This window comes from Acipenser ruthenus, chromosome 21 (genome assembly GCF_902713425.1).
Source record: "Acipenser ruthenus chromosome 21, fAciRut3.2 maternal haplotype, whole genome shotgun sequence".
Classification (NCBI taxonomy): Eukaryota; Metazoa; Chordata; class Actinopteri; order Acipenseriformes; family Acipenseridae; genus Acipenser; species Acipenser ruthenus.
Window position 1 is genome coordinate 18,436,016 of NC_081209.1, and position 26,847 is coordinate 18,462,862.

A 26,847-nucleotide genomic window follows, 5' to 3' on the forward strand; every position below is an offset into this window, starting at 1 on the left:
ACAATATCATAGTAGTGTTAGTATGGTACAATAAATGGGTAGCAAACCAAAAAAAAAAACCTCTTTTTGTATGAAAGTGGTCTTCCAACTAATACAATAACAGCATCTGATCAAACAGAGGGTTTTAGACCAGCAGCCAGAAGCCATCAAAAGAACAAGATCAGCTACAAAGCATTTTGATCAAAGTAATTGCTCTGCACTTTTCTTATCCAACCAAGATGTAAACAAGCAGCACGCTAATCGTAGTGGTTTGTGTGAGGTTGTGTGAGCTGTATTTCTGTGCTGGTGCTCTACTTTGTATTCAGCATTCTGGATGAGCCTTGCAGTGTATTGCTTTGTGTGTGATTAGACTTCAATTGACGCCTGGAAAGGGACAGCACTGGACCTCAACGGTCAGGCTGAAGCTACTGTAGCAAGCAGACTGAAGGGTAAAATGCATTTCTAGGTTTTGAATACTAACTAACATTTAGCTGGACTTTTTTTTTCATCAAGTATACAATTAGTGATTATTACAGCAGGATTGTATTAACCCTATGTTTGTTGTAGTACTGTTGGATGTATTGCAAAGTTACTGTTAATATTTTGTTGTGTTTAATTGAAATGATAAATTACACTGAAAACTATTTCATCACAGCACATACAGCTATGGACAAAGGTTTACCTAGAATTTTAGGATTGAGACATAATTTAAGAAAAAAAACATCATGTAACCAAAGAAACTAAAATGATATCGCAAAAGTCTACCGAAAGCCAAACAGCGATAGTAGTACAGTATTTCATGTTGGATTTTGAAATGTCACATTTCAATTTGTAAGTTTTTCGTTAAATATATGGAAAGCTACAAAGTGGTATGTTAACTTAACATTATTCGGCAGGTTTCATTCGACTTTGAGTCGAATGAAAATGAGTTCAGTCTATAGGGGGGTGCGACACTTTTGGCCGTAGCTCTATATCATATGGTACAGTATGTGGCAGCCCAAGAAATCCAATGGCATTTAAACTGCATACAGAACAGGGAGGAAATCTTGTAAAAATATTAATAGTGTTGTATGGGGTTAATATGAAAAGGGTGGTATAGAAATGGGGCAGGCCCGTCCCAAGAAAGGTGTAGTAATAGACATTGTGGGGAAGAAAACTAAAGAATCGAATATTTGGCTGTATAGTCAAAACATACACAGTGTAGAGTACAAGTCAAGGGAGGTTATGATGAAGTTGTGTGTTCTAAAATCCAGAAACTGTGCGATCGCTGTTAGGCTTCAGATAAATATGGCTGTCCACGTTTTAATTCATGTTTTTGTTTTTTCTCAGATATCCTTGAAAAATCTGTGGTCTCCTTTCTGAAAAGATTTTCTTTCTGTAAGTACAGTGTTTTTTATATTTATATTTATGTATTTGTTATTCCTCGCTGGATTTCTTCTCTTTGACTGGACAATGGGATTCCAGTGGCAGTATGTGTACAGTACGTACAGTCGCACGTATGTTTATGATGTATCTAGAGAACTGCATATTGAATTGCGAGGAAACTTGGTGATGGCATTCTTCACAAATGATCGAGTGTGTCAGAATCTGGGAAATAAATTATGATCATAATACTGATAGAAATGTGAAAACCCTAGCAGGGATGTATGTTACTCACACTTACACAGTAGCACAATTGTTTTATAAAATGAAACCGCTACGGTACTTTGAGAATTGTGTGGTGCGTTGGGCCCCCACTTGCTCTGCTGCTTAGACACTGGCTGCAGAGGCAGAGCAGCAAATCCGAGGTGCCGAGAAGGGCCAGTCAAAATGGATGCACACCATTTATTCCCGCCCCCTATATCTCTGAAACCACCCATGATTGGTTAATAATTCAAAGAGGTATGTCCTCCTGACGCATAGCATTAACCAATCATCGACTTTTTTTTAGCAATTTAATAGGTGGTTATGGCTTCAAAATACAGCCTCAAATTATTACAATACATTGTTATTTATGCATGTTCCGATAGGCAGATTTGCTCTTATTTGGGTCTGTAGAAAGCTTTCAATGTATTATTTTACTCGCCAGATTATCATGCCAATTAAAAAATACATATGAGCTGTGGGTCCCGGTATAGTTAGAATTGGAAGGAGGAGGAGGAGATCCATGTACAGTTTCTGCATTGTCTGTCAAGGTACGGTCAGCTTTGATTCTGAGAAGTATCTTCTATAAGCCTTGTTCTTTGTGGAGTAACTATTGTAATACTGACCTCCTAAGGAAAGTTTGTGTCTAGAATAATTGGTTGTGAGCCTACACTTTCAGCAGTCTCTGCTGGCCAGACATCTTTTAATTATCATTGATTGAAGCAGAAGCCAGTGTACGTGCTCATATGGATGGCTTTGTTTTGTTCTACAAGTGGCAAATAAATTGTCTTATTAAAAATAATGTTGGCAGCGATTGATGTCTCTTGCAGAGCTTCAGATGCATTTGTTTATTTAATATCCTGTGCACCAAAATGGCCAGATAGCAGACTGAGAGAGCAGAGCTGTGCAGAATAGTTTGTTTTAAGTGCATACAGTTTTGCAGGTGCTGTATTTCCAGAAGGCACACAGTGTAACAAAATTATTCCAGTTGTGCATTTCCATTCAGTATATAGGTCTCAAAGGTCCAGTTTTGGAAGAAACACATGTTTTAGTAAACATGTACTGAATGTATTTTGTATTACACTTGATTAAAGAAATCGCTGTTTGCAAGCCAAGCTTTCAGTTAGTGTTGCACTTGCTTGGTGATTTCATCAGGAGGGTGAAATTGTACCCACCCTGAATGGCTTCATCCTTGTTATTAGCCAACCAGCTGCTTCCCCTATTGACTGACATGCTTTCAGCCAGTAACATGCACTGACCCAGCAGAAGGCACTGCTGAGGTGAAGTGACCCAGGAAGTGTAAGAGTGAATAAGGCAGCGTGTGAAAACTTTCTTTACCATTTTATGTTTTTTAAATGGAAATGTTTGCTATGTATTTCTTACAAAACTGCACATTTGAGACCTATAGTATGTAGTTGCTAATCCAAGTGCGACAGGTAAGATTCTGGAGTTATTTTGTTAGCTACAATTATTTTAAGGTACAGTACAATCTAATACATCATATAGCACATTGCATTACAAGAAATTGCTTAACCAGCAGATAAATTAAAAGTCATTCATTATAATAATTACAAGAATGATAAAATGTGAATATATAAAGTTTTACAGATCCAGACATTCACTTTTCTATAGCCTGGATGTGATTACTAGTGTAGTTAAAAAAAGGAGTAGAAAATAGTAACTTTAATTTTAAGTGCTGTGAAAGGGTACACTATGCTCTAGGTCCCACTCTGAAAAATTGGCATTGGACCAGACTAATGCTAAAGGATTATGGGCCATATTTTCAAAGTGTTTACTCCAGTCTTTAATTAACTTCTATTTTCTTGAAAGAGGTAAAACACCTCTTAATTTTACAAAACTAGAACCAAACAACTAAGTAATATAATCGAAGTTCTCTTAAGCATTCATAAGGTGTTTGTTTCTCCTTTTTTTTTGTAACATTTTTTCTTTTTATCAAATAGGAGTTACAGTAAAGATTGGAAGAAACGCTTTGAAAATGTGGCCTATAACCTACTGTATACACCAAACAGGGTTTTATTTTAAAATGATACAAGACAATGACTGTACGTTATCCAGTTTGTTTTAAATAAACATATTTAGTGTCCTTGTGCTTTTTATTTATTATAAGATATGTGTTTTATACAGGAAAGAGTACAAGTTATTTGTATATGGCTTATGGTCTGGTCTTACAAACGTCCTCCTCATACTCTTTTTCCTTTACTCATTCTGTCCACCTCTGCATTTCTCATTTAAGTTTCTTAATATTTTCCAAGTTGAAAGAATGCACAATTGGCCTGGATTACCTCGGCTCTCCTGATCACATCCCTCTTGGGTCTGGGGCTAGCGAATAGAAGAGCAGACTGCAGCGTTGCATTGTGTCAGCCTACGGTGAGGGCCTATTGAAAGAGTAACGCTGAGTCTTCTCTACTGCATACCAGCCATCTCCCACAAGCACCACAGCAAATGTGAAGAAGGTCATTTTCAAGACTACTCTGTGTAAGCTTTGTTAAACATGGTCTATAGTCTGGTGTGACCCTTGTAAAAGTTTTATCATAGTAAGAGCGTAGCACAGTTGCAGCATAGTGACAGCATGGTACAGTACAGCATAGTGACAGCATGGTAAGCACAGAGGGGCATTGTAAAGCATAATTAAAAACATGGCAAACTATGGAAAATACATAGTATAACCATGAGGAAAAAAATGCACATTTACCGTGGTAAACTTTTATAAGGGGTTTTGTGAGAGAAATATTATTGTCTGTGCTAAGTTTCAGATTGAAACAGCTCTTTTACAGTAATTTTAGCTGTGCAGTATTTTGCTTCACATCTCCAAGTTTTATATATTCCAGTGAATTGCATGTACTGTAGAGCAGATTTTCTAACTTTTTGGTCTGCGCTCCCCTTCCTTCTTTCTATCATACTTGATGCCAACACACACCCACACCCACACCCCCACCCCTCCCCACACACACGTGTACATATACTGGTAAAAAAAAATCTAACATGCTTGCGGCTTCTCTGTATGTCACTGCTGTTGTTTTTTTTTTTTTCATGAACCAGCCACCGACCCATCATAATAAGAGCAAACTTAACACTGCAAATTACAGTTTGCCGATTGTGACCAACGCTTACTACATGGTAAGCTGATAAACAACATACATTACCAGATGGCAGTGGACTTCAACCAAAAATATGCAAGCTTAAAAGGCACCAGTCAGATGCACAGCGCCATCTACAAACTTTGACATGCCGGAGGTGTCAGCATAAAGATTTGTTAATATATACCGTATAACGGGAGGTTTTTGGCTGGTATTAAACTTGCCGGATTTATAAATTTGGGGGATTTTTTTCACAGCACGTTCACAAAGAAAGTCACAGTTTTGCATTTATACTTTTAATTCCAAAAACATTTAAATAAGTATTTACTTAATTAAATATGTCTGCTAAAACAGTATCTCATTTACAGTAACTTGTTATAACATCTGCAACTGCAGCAACTTGGAGAACAACAAAGAAGGCCTTCTAATCAGTTACAGTATTTATTGTTCTTATATGGCCCTTAATTTTAACAACCAGTAAACTTTTATGATAAGCATTTGCTGGTTGTGGTTTGAGAACCACTGCTTTAGAGTAATTTTCTCCTGTATGAACTGAATCTCTTCACCATCTGAATCTACCATACAGTACTTGGAGGGTCTTTTTGCTATTACACCTTTTGATTTATTACGCCTATTTCCCCCCACTTACTTTTAATGAGCGTTGAAGAAACAAGTGAGTTTCGAAAGACATTTTAAAATTGGCAGTTGAGCAAACGGAACGGTGTCTGCAAATAAAGCAGTAGGATTTGTGATTTCAGGGTGACGGGCCATGTGAATGAACTGGCACTTTGCTGTGTCCTAGGGTGACCTCGCCAGACAGAAACCTGCATCTGTCTTTTATGTAACCAGTGTCTCATGCTGCGGCAATGTTTTCCATCTATTTCTACAGCTCATACATGTGATTACACTCCCTAAACTTTGCTGTAGTGTGGTGTTGGCAGCCAGCAGCTGCTGTCTGATACTACCCAGGCCTTGTGGCTCGAATGGTTGTTGGCACACTTCTGTGGAACCCCACCTGTTTGCAAAGGAATAGCCTAGATAAAAACTGCAGAACAGCCAAACCACAGAGAAAGGCTTGTCTCCCTGTGAACTGTTCTCAATTTACAAATGTTTATCTACTGACTGTGTAATTGTCAGCTCTCCAGATTTGTCAGTAGTGCAGCAGGTTGTGTGTGAATCTCATTCACTCAATTGCTTGTGCCACTGTGTAGTGGCAGGGTGAGAGACTGATCGTGTCTTTCTGGAGATAGGCGACCAGAGATTTCTGTAAATGCGTGTCCTAGTCGCTCTTAACCTGTGTCTTTTGTAAGGAACATATAAAAAGAAAACTGTAACTTGTAACTTGTTGCTCGTTTCTATATACCAGTACGACGTCAGAAGCAGAATATACAGAAATAGCATTTCTATATAATGTTACTCAAAGTATTTGATCATATTACCTGTCGCATTCCACTGACACCTGCCCTATAAATACAACAAGTGGATCACAGTCATTTCTCTCATTGAACTTCGAGAAACATAGCTGCTCTAATTCATGCTGTGTATTTATTACAGCGACAGAGGACATCAGCTCATAGCAATTTTAGTAGAAGATGTGTGCGCAGCATGTTTGACATGGTTTCTGATGAAGAAATTATATCGAAGTACCAATGACCCTGCTGAGAGTATGTACTGTACCAGGGAGGGGGGCCTACGTCTGTTTTGTCACAAATGTAGGGTTACTGGTTTTCCATTCTGGGGAATAGTAGGTTTTTCCAAAATTACCCATTCCGTTTTTTCCAATACTGGCATTAAAAATAAGCAGGCAAACTTAATTATATTACAACAGTTCAGAAAACAAATGTCCAGCACTGTTGTGAGAGAATTGTATTTACAGTCTTCCACTGACACTGTAGTTCAGTCTTATCTAATTTTTAGCATTACAATAACAGTAAAAAAAATATTAAACGGTTTAGTAAGTCCAGCAATGTCATGTGAAAGCAATACTATTTACAGTACTCCACAATGGCATTAAAATAACCAGGATAAAATAGGAAACACTGATAATAAAAGGCGTGTTGACTGATTTGTTGCTTTACACAGGTTCAGTGCTGTATCACCTGATTGTAATTTAAATAGAGCCTCTTTTAATGTAAACACAGAATGAATCCTCCCAATTTGTTTCTTGGCTCATTCTGCCTTATTATCTGCTAAGTTTAATAAGAGGTGTGTCTCCAGACAGAATGTCTTTATGAAACAAACGTTGCACAGTGTAGTGACTACATCCTTTACACAGTAAAGCGAACAATTTCCTTTAAGGAATGAGTAGCTAGAAAAATAGCTTTGCGCTCGTTTCTTCATCGTCAGATAATGTAATATGCGTGTTTATGACAGGCAATATGATCTTTTTAATGGTATTGACTCATACATGATCAATCGAATGACAACAAAACTTGCAGAATAGTATCCCACTTTCCTCACTGAAGTTGCGAGGAGAAAAAGAGAACAATGTAAAATTCCATTCCCAATGCCCGATTCCATTGAAAATCAGTAGTTTTTTTGCATCAAGCTGCTATAGTGTTTTTTTTTTGCTGGCTTGCTTCCATGTTATGGCCCTCCCTTTGCTAGCAGCACTTAGTTTATTTGCAATTTCAATCCATATTGTCCTCTTTGACAAACGTTACACGGTTGTTAATTTTACATGTTTTCTTAATAATTTCGACCTTCTAGAAGTATCTATAAGCTACAATGCTTTCTTTTTGTTGGTGTTTGGGCAGATTCCACAGCATCAACAGCCTATACAGCCTGCATACTGACAGACCAGGCTGAAAGAATAGATGGCAAGCCTTGACCAGGTGTCTGTCTTTTGACATACCTGCATACACCCTGGAGCTGAAGTGGTTGTTTGTTCTTTTAAATATTGAAACGGTGGCAGTATTTAGATCCCCCACTTTTTAGATCCAGAGAATAAATCCCAGTGTCTCTGGAGCTGGTACACAGCTGTACTCTATGATTCTCTCTCTATGTTCTCTTACAGATAGTGTCTATTATAGGACATTGGGAAAGAACACTGGCTGTTTTGAGGGTGTGGTAATAGGTGGCAAAGGGGGTGTTTTGTTTATTTAGTTTGGTTTTGTTTTGTTTTGTTTCAATTCTCATTCAAACAATTACATCATTGCAAGTGTTCTCTGCGCGTCATAGCGCATCGCTGGACTGTTGTTTTCATCTGCGTCCATCACACAGCAGTGTGGAGTAGTGGTTAGGGCTCTGGACTCTTGACCGGAGGGTTGTGGGTTCAATCCCCAGTGGGGGACACTGCTGTTGTACCCTTGAGCAAGGTACTTTACCTAGATTGCTCCAGTAAAAACCCAACTGTATAAATGGGTAATTGTATGTAAAAATAATGTGATATCTGTATAATGTGAAATAATGTATAATGTGTTATGTTGTAACAATTGTAAGTCGCCCTGGATAAGGGCGTCTGCTAAGAAATAAATAATAATAATAATAATAATCACACACCTGTTTCTAGTGCCTCCGATGAAGAATTGCTACGGATTCCTCTTCCCTGCCGGTGTGAGCGGCAGCATGTGCAGCAATCGTGTAAGAACAGCGGGAAAGGACACTGCCTGTTTTGGAGCTGTTCTGGGATGTTGTTGTTGTTGTTGTTGTTGTTTTATTAGTTAGTTAGTTACAGTGCCTTGCGAAAGTATTCGGCCCCCTTGAACTTTGCGACCTTTTGCCACATTTCAGGCTTCAAACATAAAGATATGAAACTGTAATTTTTTGTGAAGAATCAACAACAAGTGGGACACAATCATGAAGTGGAACGAAATTTATTGGATATTTCAAACTTTTTTAACAAATAAAAAACTGAAATATTGGGCGTGCAAAATTATTCAGCCCCCTTAAGTTAATACTTTGTAGCGCCACCTTTTGCTGCGATTACAGCTGTAAGTCGCTTGGGGTATGTCTCTATCAGTTTTGCACATCGAGAGACTGAAATTTTTGCCCATTCCTCCTTGCAAAACAGCTCGAGCTCAGTGAGGTTGGATGGAGAGCATTTGTGAACAGCAGTTTTCAGTTCTTTCCACAGATTCTCGATTTGGATTCAGGTCTGGACTTTGACTTGGCCATTCTAACACCTGGATATGTTTATTTGTGAACCATTCCATTGTAGATTTTGCTTTATGTTTTGGATCATTGTCTTGTTGGAAGACAAATCTCCGTCCCAGTCTCAGGTCTTTTGCAGACTCCATCAGGTTTTCTTCCAGAATGGTCCTGTATTTGGCTCCATCCATCTTCCCATCAATTTTAACCATCTTCCCTGTCCCTGCTGAAGAAAAGCAGGCCCAAACCATGATTCTGCCACCACCATGTTTGACAGTGGGGATGGTGTGTTCAGGGTGATGAGCTGTGTTGCTTTTACGCCAAACATAACGTTTTGCATTGTTGCCAAAAAGTTCGATTTTGGTTTCATCTGACCAGAGCACCTTCTTCCACATGTTTGGTGTGTCTCCCAGGTGGCTTGTGGCAAACTGTAAACGACACTTTTTATGGATATCTTTAAGAAATGGCTTTCTTCTTGCCACTCTTCCATAAAGGCCAGATTTGTGCAGTATACGACTGATTGTTGTCCTATGGACAGAGTCTCCCACCTCAGCTGTAGATCTCTGCAGTTCATCCAGAGTGATCATGGGCCTCTTGGCTGCATCTCTGATCAGTCTTCTCCTTGTATGAGCTGAAAGTTTAGAGGGACGGCCAGGTCTTGGTAGATTTGCAGTGGTCTGATACTCCTTCCATTTCAATGTTATCGCTTGCACAGTGCTCCTTGGGATGTTTAAAGCTTGGGAAATCTTTTTGTATCCAAATCCGGCTTTAAACTTCTCCACAACAGTATCTCGGACCTGCCTGGTGTGTTCCTTGTTCTTCATGATGCTCTCTGCGCTTTAAACGGACCTCTGAGACTATCACAGTGCAGGTGCATTTATACGGAGACTTGATTACACACAGGTGGATTCTATTTATCATCATTAGTCATTTAGGTCAACATTGGATCATTCAGAGATCCTCACTGAACTTCTGGAGAGAGTTTGCTGCACTGAAAGTAAAGGGGCTGAATAATTTTGCACGCCCAATTTTTCAGTTTTTTATTTGTTAAAAAAGTTTGAAATATCCAATAAATTTCGTTCCACTTCATGATTGTGTCCCACTTGTTGTTGATTCTTCACAAAAAATTACAGTTTCATATCTTTATGTTTGAAGCCTGAAATGTGGCAAAAGGTCGCAAAGTTCAAGGGGGCCGAATACTTTCGCAAGGCACTGTAGTTGTGTATTTTAAATGTTTATAACTTGGTAAGTGGCTCAGCTTTGTATTATTTATTACATACTTTGTTACTCAAAGGGGTTTGCTTTTTACAGTGTTCTCTATACATAAAGGAAAAAAAACTGCAGTGCTGAAAAGCTGCAAGGCATTTCTTCAATTAAAACAGATTATAGGATTAATCCCACACTTCCAGTAACATCTGGTATGCAGCTTCTCTTCCAGTGACCTTGCTGCCCTTCAGAAACAGGAATGTAAATAGCGCTCCCATTGCAGAACAGCTTGAGCCTTTCCATGTTGAGCTTAAGTTTACAGTGTGAGCTTGTTATAATGTGCTTAATGAGTTAATGCACAGAACACATTAAACAGATACAACTGATTCTCAGTCCTTCTAACACACAAACAGCTAAGTGTAGAACACCTGCTTTTGTGAGCCATGTCTAGACATCCTGTTGGGTTTCTTGTTTTCTGTGAGTCGTTTTCCCTGTAGTCATAGCAATCGTGCACGTGTGAATGTGTGAGTGCAGGTTCACTTACTGCAGTTTGATGGGTGTCTAGAGCACCAAACCCTTTGCTGTCTCCATCTTGTCCAATTGTAATGAAACTTACTAAGGACATTCTATAGCAGAAGCTACTGATTATGATGATAATCTGTAGCTTTTGTATTTGTATATCTGCAATTGCCATACTTGGTGTTCAGTTGGTTCTAATTTTTTAAACTTGCCATACCAATGAATAGTGCATCCTACCTGTATTAAAAAAAAAAAAAGTAATCTAAAAACATAGTAATATCATCAACTCCTTGGTTGCAGTTACTGTACCCTAATTTGTTTGAAAGCCAGGTTGCATAAAACAGAAGTTGTGTTCCCTTAAACAGGTTGGTAACTTCGAACATTAGTGAAGCTATGAGTGAATGTTGTAACTTTGTTAAACTTCATGCTCCTAATCCAACACCTTCTGGACTCCTTCATTAGGTTCATACTGTACATTCTTTTCACCATTTCTCAGCCAAACTACAAGGCCAGTGTAATTGGGGAAATTGATTACAGTTTGTCAAATCCACTTACTATAACAGTTTGTTTTTTGAAAACTAGTTTATTTCTCAATTCTAAAAACACGTTTGTTTGTACAGTGTCTGTGTGTGGTTGCCATAGAAACCATGCTCTTTGAGTTAGGGAGTCAGTATTTGAGTGAAGCTCCCACAAATAGAACAGGAACACAGCTCTGCATGATGATGATGATGTTGTTGTTGTTGTTGTGTGTGTGTTTTTTTTTTTTTTCTGTCTGCCCAAATAAACTTTTAAATAAAATTCATGGTACAGGCACCACAAAAGAACAGGTAAACATTGTGGATTGTAAAAAACAGTGTTTGTCAAATAACTTTTAAACACAATCTGTGCAAACTGTGCAGATTTTAATTAATGCATGAAAATCCATTATGCTTGGCATCAGTCCAATACAGAAATGTTTGTTTAATGCAAACACATTTCAAAATGAATTGTAATCTAATTAGTATATCATCAGTCATTGATTTCACAGTATACATGCAAGCCAACAGCAGTCATTTTGCCTCTGTCCCTCACACATAAGAAAGTTGTATATGAAACACGATACTAAGGAAGGGGTGGGTGTTGGTTGACAGCTGTACCCTAACACTTCTGGTACAGATAACTTTTGGCTAAGTAACTAATTCAATGGAAATGAAAGTTTAAAAATACTTTTGCAGGAAACAAACAGGAATGCTTTGGATTTCTTTATTCCCGTCCTAGGAAAACACGCTTTGTTTAAACCCAACTGTAAAATCATGTTCCTACAGCCAAGAACTGATAGCCAGGAATAAAACTGGCTTTTATATTTTTGTAGTCTTTTGTAGACTAATCCTTTGAATAAACATTAGTCACTACTGGTATAGAATCCTCAAGGGGCTTTACACCCTATTTTTATTCTGCACTTTAAATTACTATAAACAGACATATTGTACACTAGCTTACTAATCATGCATCATAACAAATGTTTAGTTTGTTTATTTTGCAACTTTTGTAGTGGATTTGAAATATAAAACATTGCACTAAAACAGAAAATATCAGTATAATTTGTAAGCCCTATAGTGATTTTCACGAAAAAAAAAAAAACACATACATTTTCAGGTTTCCCTTCTCAAATAAAAGGTGTAGTCCATTACAGTCGTTACAAGGCAGGAACTAAAATCTTTTTTATTTTTAATGGAGTGTGTATTTCTTTCTTCTTATACATGGTTGTGTGCTGTATAGTGTTACCAGATTTCCAGAGTAAAAAAAACAGGGCATTTTCTTCCTTCAGTTCATTGACGCATAGCGCCTCTGAAGTGTTAAAATAACTCTAGCCTATATAAGAACACAAATCTTAATTTAAAAGATAAAAATGTGATGTATTTATTGCAGATCATAAAATAATCTCATTGTTTTCTTTCTACTGTTATAAGGTACAAAAAGCCAGGTTAGAAAAATCAGATCAACTATTACCAGTTATATATATTAGGGATGGGACGAATACAGTGGTTCCGAATGACTTTCCTTTAAGGTCTCGCCGAACCGACACATTTCAATTGAAAGCCGTTTAAACTTTTAAATCACACAATTAGGATGTGCTGTGTGTGTATAATCTCCAAAGTGCTTTAAATTAAAACCAAATTGTTGCCTTTTACTCTGTAGACAGGTGAGTTTCGCGTGGCTGATGCAGATCCACATTTTAAACACATGAGCATAACAATAGTGTGTAACGTCTTCAGGTAGGGTTTTAAAAAATCCCTCTTGTTACAATTCTTCAATCTATTGATGCTGAGGTTTAAAAGTTTTAAATTGAGATGAGGCAAAACGTACATTATGATAGTTGGCCAGTTAAAAGCAGATAATTCCCTTTGAATCGAAAGCACTCTGCTGAACCTAATGACATAATTTAAGAGTGTCGCCAAGTTCAAATTAAATGTCGGTTCTGTGTTTTTTTTCTTTTTTTTCTTTTTTTTTTTTTTTTTGTGGATCTACATTGGCCACACGAAACTCAACTGTTTACAGATTAAAAGGTGACAAATTGTTTTTAATTGAAAGCACTTTGGAGATTATACACACACAGCACAACCTAATTGTGTGATTTAAAAGTTTAACTGGCTTTTAATTAAAATGTGATTATAACAAATAATAAAGCAGTTGTTCATTTTATTTTTGAGTGGTGCTAGCACAACCTAATCCCATTATTCTGATGTTTAACTTACAAAGCACACTGATACAGTTTTGTAAAAAAAATATATATATGTGAATACAATAGCAAAACCGGTACAATTTCACTGTTTCTGACCAGGACAAGAACGAAGGCTGATAACAGGGGCAATCCCAGTTGTCCTGGGTTGTCTTGTACTCGTACAAATAATTTTTGAACCAATACGAATATGGGCATTTTTTCCACTCAATACATTTCAAGTAGTGTTTGTCCCATTTGAATATTTGTGCCAGCACTAATATATATTGCTTTGCAGTTTGTTAAAGAAAAGAATTGGCCAGTGTCATGTAAAGCAAAATGTAGATTCCTTAATGTCACATTAAATAGAAATTGCTCAATGTATTGATTCTGCTTTCTAGTAGAGTGGAGTCCACAGAAAGCTACACTGTAGAACAGAGTTTTTGTAAATGGTTTAAGAACACTGCAGCTTTAACTGGCACAGTGCAGTTGGAGGGGGGCGGTTAGCTGATTTGCTTGCAGTGCTACAGTGCATCTCATCCTGTAATGCAGCAGCATGGCGTCTGCAGAGCTGCTTGCTTCAGATGGATCGCACATTACTGTACGTGCAGTAGAAACCTGAGCAGAGCTGCTGCTACTCCAGGACACCAGCAGCAGAATGCAGCACACAGAGGTGGAAAAAACAACACAGAAGCATTAACTTGGGGGGTCCGTCTTCAGATGCTGGAAAGAAGCTCTGCTCCTTCACACTGAGCTTTGCGTCAGACTGCCCAAGAAGGGGTGAGTTTTAATTCTTTCTGTGCACTTGTGTGGCAGCGTTATGTTTATACACACAAGCCTGAGGTGAATGAGGTTCAAGAAATGCGTAGTGGCTAATGACCACCTCTTTAATGCAGTGACATCTATTGACACACTTTGTTTCTGCTAGATGTCACTTTTGTACTGCAAGCCTCTGGTAGCGCACACTAATTATATCGGGTAGTTTGTTTCAACAAATGGTCGACTGGCATGATGTGGACTATATTGCACTGACTCAAAGTATTCAACCACTCCTGCAGGTGCTTGTGGTGTGACGTTGGTTTCCTTTTTTTACCCCACTCTGAATGGATCATTGTCACTGTCTCTCAAGTGCACTGGTCCTGCAAAATGTTATCCATTTTCTAGGAATGATGTGTGGAATATTTGTTCATTTATTTTATTCACAAAAATGGATTTCTGCAATGGTGACTGCCACGGCTGTCAATCATTCAAGTAAACCTGAATTGGATAATCAAAGAGTGTGATGATAATATCTGCAGCATGTCAGTGGAGGCACCTGTAGTATCTTGGCTCAACAGTTTGAGGTACTTGCCCAAATTTAGCATTAATAGTTTGCAATTGTGGGATAAACTTTGTGTCGGTATGTTATGTGTTTTTACAGAAGATATTTGACTTCAAATAGAGAATCTGGTATAGGCTTATTGCTGGCATGCAAAATTTGGCGAGGGTTTTGAGAATTCTCCATTTGATACAGTAGCCAGATACTGAGAAATCAATTGTATTTTTCTTGGAAATTCCTAGAGTGTGGAAGAACCATAACAAATGCTTTTTTTTAATCACCAAGTGTCACAGCAACACATGCAAACAAATTATACCATAACGGCAGACAATTCTTCAATTTAAATATTAAATGTGCTGTTTCTCAACTGTGATTTAACAGGTACAAAAAAACGTATTGTATCAAGAGTGAGAAATTCCCCCATTTAAAAAACACGGTTAATCTCCTAAATAACAAATATTAATTTTAGAGTAGATCTAGAAGATAGAAAGAAACAAAACAAGTCCCCCTTTGGAAAGAAATTGGATTGGAAAGGTCTACATAACATGCAGTGTGTTCTTAAAGAACTAAGAGGTTTGCTATTGTCATAACATCTGTTCTAACATACACACACACACACTAACATGCTGGAATCCCTTTGTAGTGAGAGATTAAGATCTAAACTGCTTTCCAAGTCTAATGGAAATGATGGAACTGATGGAACACAGTTTACCAACTTGCAGAATTCCAAAATAAAGAGGATGTTTTGTGTGCTCTTATGTACAGCTGTTGCCAAAAGTTTTGCATCACCCTATAGAATCAGCTAATTTTGTCGAATGAAACCTGCTGAATAATGTTACCTTAACATATTGAATTACATACCACTTACTGACAAATTGAAAAATGTGACATTTCAAAATCTAACATGAAATACTGTACTGCTATTATGGCTTCCGGTAGACACTTGCAATATAATTTTGTAGTTTCTTTGATTCACGTGATGTTAAATAAAAGATAAAAATGATGTCTCACTCCTAAAATTCTAGGTGATGCAAAACTTTTGGCCAGATCAGTATGTGAAAGAATCCTCCAGATGGTTCCAGTAAAACAAGCAGAACAGATTTTAAAATTCAAGGCACTTCTGAGCAGAGTCTCGCAGCAGATAGAGCAGAGGAAAAAAAAAAAAAACCTATTCAATTTTAGAATGCTTTGGACTTAATAGGGCATGGAAACTAGGACCGCCACAGGTCACAGCAAGAATCTGGCTATGCTAACACATTGAACTACATGTAATTCAGTATGTCTGCACAATAGCAGTTGCTTTATTTGTTTATTCTTTTCTGTTTACGACACAATAACCAATTCAATTTTATAGCCATTTTTTTAAATATATACATTGGTACATTGACCTCATGAACTCTCTGTTATTGGGAAACCATACATTGTTGCTTAGCAGTTTGTTTTAAAATGCTGTAGGCACACAAGCTTCCTCCCTCCTTGAAGCATTCTTGGTTGTAAATTTCTAACTCGGATATTTGTCAGAAAACACCTGCTGTACTGAGCTGATATTTTAAGGTTCAATCATCTTGATGTACGTAATTTTTAAACAGAAGATAATGTAAAGGATTAGCATGCTTTGCTATATATTTAACAGATAATTTGCTGCGAACAGACCAGACATTCATTACAAGAGTTACTGTAGGTGTTAATGGTTTTCTAAGGCCCATGTATTTGTGCTTTTAGTTTAGAAACCCCAAGTCCTGAGAGTGAGCTAATGTATGGGCATAGCTATCAAATGTGTATATTATTGTACAGTGTCTTGTGTTCTTGTACATAATAAAGTACTGTCCTGCCAGCTTGTATAGTTCCCAGGTATTAAATAGCCTTGGAATGAATGATTGGGTTTGTCCACGAGAGCAGCTGTGGAACAGGCTGCAGGCAAGCACTTCAGAGAGGCGCTTAGGAACACAGCCATTTACTCAAGGCTGTTCAATACAACCTGATTTCAAAACACATTAGGCATTGTTTATGATATGCAAGTGCGTTACGTTGTATAGAATATCAGTCTTGCCTGAGCCCCCACTGTGACAGCAGCACTGTTCTGTTTAAATGCAACAGTATAAAACGATAAACCTCGTAAATATAAACACTGAGATGTGTTGGTAACGGAGATCTTCCTGATGCTTTCATTATAGTTTACCACATTTAAGTGTATACGTTATTCAAATGAGGAGTAAGATCAAGAAGAAAAATAGAGACTACTTTGGTAATACTACAATATAGGAAGAGAGAAGAATGAACAGATAACTGAAGTCCAGTTATGGGGGACTTCATACATTGTGAATGTAATAAACTCATTTTACTTTATTGAATTGCTTTCTCCTCTGTCTGTGATATAGGCGTTGACATAGAGTCATTATAGTTGGTACACTGCTGTATTCTATTATTCTCCCAGTAAAGTTGTACAGTATGTGATGTCCAGCACTTTCAACTCGGGATATACAGTCTATCTTTTTCCCATACCCATTATTATTATTTTTTTAAGTATACAAACCAGGTCAATCGAATACAACATTCCTTTTTAGACTATGCCCCTGGGAATGCTATGTTTTTGTTCGCGTTCACTCTCATTTCTAGTTGTTAAAGTGGTTGTACAATAGCTACAGTAACACAATAAAGACACTTGTAGGAAACATGTATTTTCACTTTGAATCATGATGTCTGATTCTACACTGGGTTAAAGAAGTCTTGGTTTCCATGGCTCTCTCAGGAAGTATGTTGCTGGTTCACTTCCCCAAGTCATTTCACCACTGAAGTGTCTTCTGAGTCGAAGCATTTTACTGTTTTGAAAGCATTTCAATCAATACAGGAAGCAGCTAGTTAGTTTATTACAGGAACAAAAGCTTTGAAGGGGTGGGGATAATTTCACTCTCCAAATGAAATGACCAAACAGATTTTATTTCGCCTATGTAGTACCACATAAAGGTTTTAAAATGAAAAATCTAAACTGCACATTTCAGCCCATAGAAAATGGATGTACAATGGATGTTTGCTAGAACAGCACTGAGATACTAATGTATTTGCTATACAGTAGAAATGTACCTTGCTCCCTGGTACCCAAAAGTGATGCAAGTACAGCAACAGGTTTCAAGTAAACATTTTTCAAGTTGTAGGGTTCCAGGTGCAGTAGGTGGAACATTTTGCCAAGCCAGCTTTAATGCTTAGAGGCGTCTGTCCAACATCAATATGGACAGGGATTCTACTAGACGTGATCCGCAGGACAGAATAAGGACCAGAATTTAAAAAAATAAAAATAAGTAAATAAAAAAATTTGAAAAATAGTTGGAGGTTAAGCACTCTCTAAATGATAAATATATATCTCCGGGCTAATGTGTACAGTACTGTACATGCTGCTCTTTTGGGTTTAGACTGGAGTCCTCACTAAGTCTATGATGAGGGAAGAGGTAAAGTAAAGATACAGTCCCAAATAAGGAGCGAAGAATGAATTCCAGTCCTTACAGTCATGATTCATTGTAGCTGGGAGAAGTGTTATGAAACAGGCGGTTTTATCTGCAACCAGAATAGAGAGAGAGAGAGAGAGAGAGAGAGAGAGAGAGAGAGAACAGATTCATACTGAGACTGGATGTCACATGATCTCATCTCCAGTTATTCTTATTGATGATCATAGAGCACTGAAGAAAAAAAAAAAAAATCTACCGGGTACTGTAACAGGGGAGATCTGGACTGACTGTCTGGCACATCCGTATTACTGCAGGTAGAGGGCAGCAGTCTCGTGGGATCCGCCTGTCGGCCATGGCGATGACACGGAGAGGTGGGGAAGAGTGTGTGTGTGTGCTTTCCCTCTCTCTGAGTGGCTGAGGGGCGGGCCTTGGGAGACTGCTCGGCCCATAAGAACTGGCTTAGTTATGCACTCGGGTGGCCGGGTTGGGGAAAGTACAGTGTCGCTGGCGGAAGAGGTCAGCGTGAAATAAGGAGCAGGCGAGCCCGACTGAGGGGACAGCCGTCTGTAAAAATAATTTAAAAAGAAATAAATAAAAGAAATAATTACGTACCCGCGGGGACGTGTATAGATATACGGGGAACCCTGGCCAACCCCAGTGTATAAGCACAGCGGAGTGTAGGACGGAGACCCGTGCTGACCGGCTTAGCGGCAGTGGGGGCACTGCATAAGCAGCACTTTTGTTTGTAGTTTTATTACTGTGTTTTATTTTCCCTTTTTCTTTCGCCTTCTGTTTTCATTATTATTTTGAAGCACTTGAAGGTGCACGGACTGGGATACCTGTGTTGGTAACCCCGTGGTCCTGGTTTACTGTCGGCAGTATCCAGACCACGGACAACAGCGCCCTCTGCGGGCTAAAGTAAATAAAACAAGTAACAGGAAAACTAAATAAATCTGGGCACCTGTGCGGTGTTTCCAAATGAAATCTTCTGTCTCCTGTGTCAGTGAATACCCTCACCCTTCCACAGGTACAAAGATCCTTCTCCTGCTGTAAGCAGGTTTCCTGAATGCCCTGGCACTTCACTGTTGGTATTCAGATATTCAGATGCAGATATTCAGATGCAGATATTCAGCGTGCAGGTTTTATCTTTTCTTCTATTGACCACACAGCAAAGGTATTAGACAAGCAGAAAGTGCCTTTTAAATGAGCTGGACATTGCAGACAGCTGGGCGAGTCCTGCACTTTAAAGTGCTTCATTAAGAACATTAGAAAGCTGATATGTTTCTCTGGGATCCCACTGCAGCAGCAAGAGTTCTTGCTCCTCTACCCCCACATTTCCGATCTGCTCTTCATGTTAGTGGGTGACTCTATAATGGGGCTTTTAGTAGCCGTTGAATTATTGATGCATTGAGAAAGAGACCAGGTGGCTGAGGGCTACTAGGGGAGAGTCTTGGATGTGTAATATTGGGAGGGAAGGCTAAGAGAAACTTCAAGTCCTCCAAACTGTTTTCTACTCTGCATTCTGCTGTATGCCTGGCGTATGGATGTACCTGCAATTCTGAGGTTTGTCTGTTATATTTTTGCCTAAAATCCTGTTGGTGGAAGGTGATTTTTGTTAAACAGCTTCATTAGAGAAGCAAACACAGTTTCTGTGAAGTTGCTTTTTGACAGGATTTTCCCTCAAGCCCTGTAATTAGGCAGGTAGTAATGCTTTAATGAGCAGAGATGTAAACCAGCTGTAATGTTAACAGTGTGTGTGTGTGTGTGTGTGTGTGTGTGTGTGTGTGCTTACAGGTATACTTCAGATGTGTCTTTGGGTTCTGATGGAGATGTATTAAACAGACATGCACTGATTACTCCTAGAAGAATATTGCCTTATTAAAGTGGTTGAATCAGACAAAATACTGCCAGTGTTATTTTAAACAACAGTGTGTATTTCAAGTTTATTCTTAGTCTTTTTATAATAAATAATATTCTGTTTTAGAACTATTAAAGAGAATGATGCTGTTTGTTGGAGTGCATGGTTTGGAGTTCTGCTCTGACTTCAAAGGTATAAATATACCACCAATTCAAATGTAGATCAATCCAGCAAATGCAATACCGAATACTGAAATGTAAATTCGAGGTATGACACAGGCCCGGTTTTTGGGATGGAACCGCATAACAGTCTCGCGTTTTGATTGGTCCATTTCTGTCACATGAATATGTCGTCACACGAGTGGAAAAGCTTGCAGGCATTTTTAACATTGTAATCAGAGAGTGATCTGCTTTCCACAACCTTACCATTAAAATATAATGTGGTGTTACGCTGTACTGATAAAACAAACTATGGGTAATTACTTTATATGAATTATCATGTTATGCATGAATATAAGAATTGGCTTTCCTGAGGTGGTGTACTTTTTTGTTTCAAGTAGCATATATCTAGAATCGTTTTTGCGATATATTTTAATATAAAATGTATACACTGTTGCAGTTTTGTTAGAGGATACATTAGTTTATCTCTAATGTAATCACAGTTTTACATACAGACTGCCCCTGTTTTCATTTACGTCGCAAATTCTGGGCCGCTTTGCTTTTCAGATAATGTCCCAAATTCTGGGCGCTTTGGTTTTTAGATAACGTGCCAAATTCTGGGCCGCTTTAGTTTTTAGATAACGTCCCAAATTCTGGGCCGCCTTGGTTTTAAGATAACGTCCCAAATTCTGGTCCGCTTTGCATTTTCGAATTCAGCCCAGTTTTGGGGACTCAGCTGACAGCCAAGTTTCTAAGTCATCCATGCAGTTTACCATAAACTGGATCGTGAATTCATTTGAGAGTAACACTTACTACATGAATCAAAGTTCATGTAGTAGTTCATGTAGGCACGCACACACCACCATGCAACCCCGGCACGCACACACCCACCATGCAACCCCGGCACGCACACACCCACCATGCAACCCCGGCACGCACACACCCACCATGCAACCCCGGCACGCACACACCCACCATGCAACCCCGGCACGCACACACCCACCATGCAACCCCGGCACGCACACACCACCATGCAACCCCGGCACGCACACACCCACCATGCAACCCCGGCACGCACACACCCACCATGTAACCCCGGCACGCACACACCCACCATGCAACCCCGGCACGCACACACCCACCATGCAACCCCGGCACGCACACACCCACCATGCAACCCCGGCACGCACACACCCACCATGCAACCCCGGCACGCACACACCCACCATGCAACCCCGGCACGCACACACCCACCATGCAACCCCGGCACGCACACACCCACCATGCAACCCCGGCACGCACACACCCACCATGCAACCCCGGCACGCACACACCACCATGCAACCCCGACACGCACACACCCACCATGCAACCCCGGCACGCACACACCCACCATGCAACCCCGGCACGCACACACCCACCATGCAACCCCGGCACGCACACACCCACCATGCAACCCCGGCACGCACACACCCACCATGCAACCCCGGCACGCACACACCCACCATAGCAATTCTTTGCAAAATATATTTTCGGGTATTCAGCCCCATTCATGTCTATGGCAGTGTTAACAAACACATTTTCAGTCATATCTCTCAAACCAGAGCACCTACAACCACTGTTCGAAGGGATCTAGACCAGCCTGAATGTAACATGCCCAGTTTCGTAGCAATTCTTTGCAAAAAATATTTTCAGGGCGTTCAGGGTGTTCAGCCTCATTCATGTCTATGGCAGGGTTGAAAAACACATTTCAGGCATATCTCTCGAACCCGAGCACGTAGAACCACCATTCAAAGTGATATAGACTCAGGGGAGCACCCCAAACCACCCCCTAAAACGGTGTGGTGGTTCACCCAAAAACTCATGTCATGACGAATCTGAACCATGAAAATGACTCCCTTGGGGCACCGCTGCAAAAAAAAAACAAGTTCCTAACCCCCACAGAACCCGAGATGCACCCTGTCAAAAATGTCCAACAACTACTCTTTTCGGAGTCATATCTCCATGACCCTGGGGCCTAGAAACCGGATTGAACTTCCTAGGGTCATGTCTGGGGGCCCTCTTTCACAGGGAGCCACCCGTTTTCAAATGCTACATTTTCAACGAATTTACACATTTTCAGCATGGTAGCATGTCAAGGTTGCATTTCCAATAGCTTTTGAGCTCCAGGTTGGCAATAAAAGTCTAAACTGGTGTCCTTTCTAGCTGGGGACATGTCGCTTGGAGGGATCGACAGAGGCCCCGAGGTGGACCTCCGTACCGATTTTCAAGTCTCGGGGACCCCCGGAACCCGAGATATAGCACCCTGAAAAATGTCTATGGGAAATCCCATTATAAAACCCCTTTGGGGCAACGCCCACCATCTGGCAGTGGGGTGGCGTATGAACCCGTGGCCGATGTCTTTCTTCAGCTAAGACTCTTGTGCACGCAAAGCGTGCCCTTCTGAGTTTGTTGGCCCAGGGGTCGTGGAGATACGGGTACGATAAGAGACCACCCCCTTCCCTATGGCAAATCCCATTATATGAACACCATTGGGGTAAGGCTCAGCCAATGGCGGTCGTGGGTGGTACGAACTCGAAGGACACCATTTTCTTTAGCTAAGACTGTTGTGCATCTAAAGAGAGTACTAGAGAGTTTGTTGGCCCAGGATTTGTGGACTCATGGGGTACGACAGGATGAACACATTTGATTTATAAGGAAAAAGAGAGATTGACAAACAGCATTTTGCTTTATATGCAGAAACGGGCAACTACAAGAGGGTGTCAAACAAGCTGTGAATGTCCTAGGAGGCTATAGAATACCTCTGGGTATGAATCCAGATGCTCGCAGTACCAGTTCTTAGATGTCGGAAACCACTGTATCGCTGTATAACTGTATACCCTATAAATATCACTTTTTATTGTGTATTTGAGGAACACAACCAATTACAAACTTCATTTGAATTGCTGTGCTATCAGAATATCGGTGTTTAACTTTGCTGGGTATCGCAGTGTTTGCTGGGTATCAAAAGGCCTTCAATTTAAAAAAGGCTGTCAAAGTTACAAAAAAATAGGTGTGCTCCTAACCCAATACTTGTCTTTTTAATTCTGTGCATCCAAATACTTGTAGTTAAAAGTTTTAAGAATTAAGCCTACTATTTGTTGTTCTGTCCTAAACCAGCAGTTTGTTTGTCACCCAAATTTATTAAATAAACGGGGGGGGTCATCAGATTATTCTCCATTTTATTGTAACTGAGGTACCGTTCAGTTGAGCGAAAATTGTAAAGGGGTACTCGAGCTGAAACCTCCAGATAGAAGGGGTACAGTTCCAAAAAAAAGGTTGAAAACCCCTGACCTACAGTATAAACTTTCAGGAATAGATAAGGGAAATGTTGACTAATACAATACAGTAGGATTTATCTGAAGTTGTTGAAGGGCACTGGTCTCTTAAACCCAGAAGTTCTGATAAACCCCTACGCCTCACTATATATTGATGGACATTACATAAGCAAATGAGATGTCCTTTTTTTTTTTTTTTTGGTATACCATGTTCCTAAATGTTTTCTGGGAGAGTAAAAAATACATTAACTTTGATTCATGTACTAAGGGTTACTCTTAAATGAATTAACGGTCCAGTTTATGGTAAACTGTGCATGCTTGACTTAGAAACTCGACTGTCAGCTAAGCAGAATATCTCAAAAACTGGCCTGAATTCGAAAATGCAGAATTCGGGACGTTATCTAAAAACCAGAGCGGCCCAGAATTTGGGACGTTATATAAAAACCAAAGCCCCCTGGAATTTGGGACGTTATCTGCAAACCAAATCAGCCCAGAATTTGGGACGTTCTATAAAAACCAAAGCGGGCCAGAATTTGGGAGGTGAATGAAAACATGGGCAGTCTATATGTACAACTGTGATTACATTAGATCTAAACTAATACATCCTCTAACAAAACTGTAATAGTGTGGAAGACATATATTTGATATTAAAATATATCGCGTAAAAGATTATAGATATATGCTAAAAAGTATGCCATTACAGAAAGCCAATTCTTACATTCGTGCATAACATGATAATTCATATAAAGTAATTACCCATTACCCGTTTTATCAGTACAGCGTAATACCACATTATATTTTAATGGAAAGGTTGTGGAAAGCAGATCTCTCTCTCTCTCTCTCTCTCTCTCTCTCCTCTCTCTCTCTCTCTCTCTCTCTCTCTCTCTCTCTCTCTCTCTCTCTGATCACAATGTTAAAAATGCCTGCAAGCTTTTCCACTCGTGTGACGACGTATTGATGTGACAGACATGGACCAATCAAAACGCGAGACTGTTATGCGGTTCCATCCCAAAAACCGGGCCTGTGTCATACCTCGTAAATTCATTGCACTGCTACAAGACAAATAAGTAAACTGTAGCCAAAATTTACCAGTGAATACCTACAATTTCACAAATCAAGTTCTGTGCATTGCACCTGCAGTTCTTTATAGGAAAGTGTTTTTTTATTATTGTTAATTAAAAGATTCATCACATTGAATAGCCTACAATATCAAACAGGTAGACGTAAAAAGAAAAAAAATAGACTACCTTGTGTGATATTATAAAAAGCCTAGATCTGCTAATAAACACATTTTGGCAAATACATGGACACCTACCTGTGCAATAGAACATAAGACACAGTTGTTCCCAAAGATTAAAATAAAAAAACTTGTAGTTTTGTTGGTTATGCTGTTCTTGGTAAAGTATTAATATACATATGATGGCCGTTCTGTAATTAAACTAAAGATTTCAATCTTTCTGATTTTATGTATGATATTAGCTTGTGCATTTAAAATGTAACATTGTTTTATTTATTGCACCTGTTTTAAATTTTTGCCTATGATTATAAGTTTGCTTATAGGATACAATTTTTTTCTATATTTATAGCTAATGAATGTTTGAGAGTGTTTGCTTTAAAGTAATGGATCATAGTGGACAATTGAACCTGGGGAACCCACCCCCCACCCTTCCCTGCTTTATTAAATTAATTACCAGTCTACATTATGTACTTTCATTTTGTTCAGTTTGAAGTCTATTGAAGTTTTTCATACACTATTTGAAATCTTCCATGAAACAGAACCTTGAAATGTATTTTTTTTTTAATTACCCTGAAAACAGAAGGAGCCTAGTGACCCCCCCCCCCCCCCCCCCCCTTGTAGTATTTGTTTCATTATTAGTTGAAGTACTTTAAGTTTACTTAGTTTTAAGACGTTTTAATGTCAGAAAAAGTTACAACTGAAAGTGGTCAAAATCTCCCACTGGAATGCGTTGGAATTAATTAGAATTTTGACTCTCCCGGCATTTCATGGTGTGGTAATTACTGAAGCCCCATAGCACAGAAATTAGCATGGTGTTATAACGTGATGTGATTTCATTCTTTTTCTTTTCATTTTGAAACAAAAAAAGTGTGACTCAGGTCATCTCCACTGCCTCTCGTTTAATTGGGACAGCCGCTTATTCAGGATATTTTTACTTCTCCCGAGGCACCCCGATAAAGCGGCGCCAGCTGTATTTGCAAGTGTGCCGTTTCCACAACTGCTAATAACTCATAAATTCTCCCAAATTTTACTTTGCTTAATGTAGGTCCTCCTGCCTCGGTACCACTTGAAACCGCTCGCAGTGCAATTCATTTTTTTTTTTTTTTTTTTTATTTAGTGGTTGCCAATTACTTTTATTGTTTTCTCCCCAATTTAGTTATGTCCAATTATTTTTAGGCTCAGCCCACCGCTACTACCATTTGAATTGAACACCGTTGACTCGGGAGGGGCAAAGACGAACACTCGCTGTCCTCCGAAGCGTGTGCCGTCAGCCTCCCGCTTCTTTACACACTGCAGACTCACCATGCAGCCACCCAGAGCTACAGCATCCTGCATTCCACCCCTTTACTGGATGCACCACTCGGGAGCCCCCCCCCCCCCCCCCCCCGTGAAATTAATTTTTGATGCATGTATTGTAAACAAGTGGGAGCTCATCTTGTATGCAATGTGTTTGAGTCTTGTCAGGTTTGCTCGGGCACTGCAGGTTTGTTTTACCATTTGCATTACCAGCTTCCACCAATTACTGTACAGCCAACGGGCCGTTTCTGTATGAAAACAAAGCTTTATTTATTGACTGCCAGTGAACATGCTGTGACTTGAGTGTAAAAATTATTTCCACTCCTAATTGTGGATTTTATTTTTAAGATCTTTCGTGAACATATTTAAGTTGTGTCTTTTTTGTGTTTAAAAATTGCCTGCACTTGAAGCTTGTTTTAGCCCTGTGTGCCCAATGCATTTTTCATAGCTTTGAACTGTCTTAATGTTGGGTTCACAGCTGTGTTCTTTGATTTTCTTAGTTAAATTCAATTACTGAAGCCATCAAGTACAAATGTACCCTTTCAGTGCCACCTTGCTTTAACCTTTGGCTTATGATACTGACCACATGCGTTGCCATGTCTTTGTAGTTGCTACACAGCTGTATTGTACAATTCTCTCACAGTTCAGTTACAGGTGGTGTCACCTGTTCTCTGGACGTATCAATGATACCGATCTGTTGCACATGCCCATCTTTCTTTATCTTTGCAAGTCATTTGACCCTACATGACATCCCCACAAATCATCCCCCTGGGCTTGCCTGGTTTTTTTTCACAGAAATGTCTAGTTTTGTTAGAAAATGGAGCTTGACCCTGAAGCTAGTAGAAAATATGTGTTTTCATGTCATAGATACCTTCTGATTCAAGTCAGTAGTTCTGATGGCACATGTTGGTGTGTGTTTAAAGACCATGCTCTCCCCTGCATGTTTGTGCCTAGTGCTAACTGTGAACAGTGGTCAGGCCAGTGTAGAAAGCTGTGTACTGCTGACTCATG

General features: G+C 39.4%; 1 protein-coding gene across 5 annotated transcripts in view; it reads left to right on the forward strand.

The window, feature by feature from the left end:
* The window catches only part of LOC117428175 (inactive tyrosine-protein kinase PEAK1-like), a 79,745-nt gene that overhangs the window by 22,971 nt on the left and 29,927 nt on the right, over positions 1-26,847 (forward strand). For 2 of the 5 annotated variants that reach the window (XM_034046917.3, XM_034046920.3), the window contains exon 2: positions 1,309-1,356. The exons of 1 other annotated variant lie outside the window; for it this stretch is intronic. The gene's annotated coding sequence lies outside the window, so the exon portion shown is untranslated. Of the gene's footprint in view, positions 1-1,308; positions 1,357-3,875; positions 4,099-8,211; positions 8,283-26,847 lie in introns of all 5 variants that reach the window. 2 more of the 5 variants (XM_058994907.1, XM_058994909.1) reach the window with 2 other exon arrangements.